This window comes from Eimeria mitis, genomic scaffold, assembly GCF_000499745.2.
Source record: "Eimeria mitis Houghton genomic scaffold, Emh_scaff2046, whole genome shotgun sequence".
In the NCBI taxonomy this organism is placed as follows: domain Eukaryota; phylum Apicomplexa; class Conoidasida; order Eucoccidiorida; family Eimeriidae; genus Eimeria; species Eimeria mitis.
This window is the reverse complement of record NW_013570368.1, coordinates 9,570-10,269: the sequence shown is the minus strand read 5'-3', so window position 1 is coordinate 10,269 and position 700 is coordinate 9,570.

Genomic DNA, 700 nt, shown 5'->3' with positions numbered 1-700 from the left:
GGAGATTACGCAGTTTATTATATATATATAAAGAATGTAGATGTATAAACATTCTCTTGGTTTTTTTTTTATGTTGATGCTTTTGTTGCTGCTGCTTTTTGTTTTTTTTTGTTTTTGGTTTTTGGTTTTGTTGCTGTTGCTGGTGATGGTGATGGTGATGGTGATGGTGGTGTTGCTGCTGCTTTGTTGCTGCTGCTGCTGCTGCTGCTGTTGTTGCTGCTGTTGCTGCTTTTGCTGCTGATATTGCTGCTACTATTGTTGTTGCTGCTGTTTTTGTTGTTGCTGCTGTTGCTGCTGTTGCTGCTGCTGCTGTTGCTGCTGTTGCTGCTGTTGCTGCTGCTGCTGCTGCTGAGCCAGACAGCACCGAGACCGAGGGGGGTTAGGTGTACAGGGAGAGGGAGACTGAGAGAGAGAGAAAGAGAGAAAAGAATAAAGAAAAAGAAAAAAATAAATAAAATAAAATAAAAAATAAATAAAATATATTCATACAGACAGAGAAGAAAGCAAATAAAAAAACAGATAGCTGCGACCACCACGAGACAACACAGAAAGAGACTAATTGGGGTGTATACGCAGCTATTTATATTTTTTTTTTCTGCTGCTGCAGCTAGCAGCAATCTATATTTTTGTTTATTATATAAAAATTAATAAATATATTTATATAAATACACAAAACAAAAAGAAATACACACAAACACCC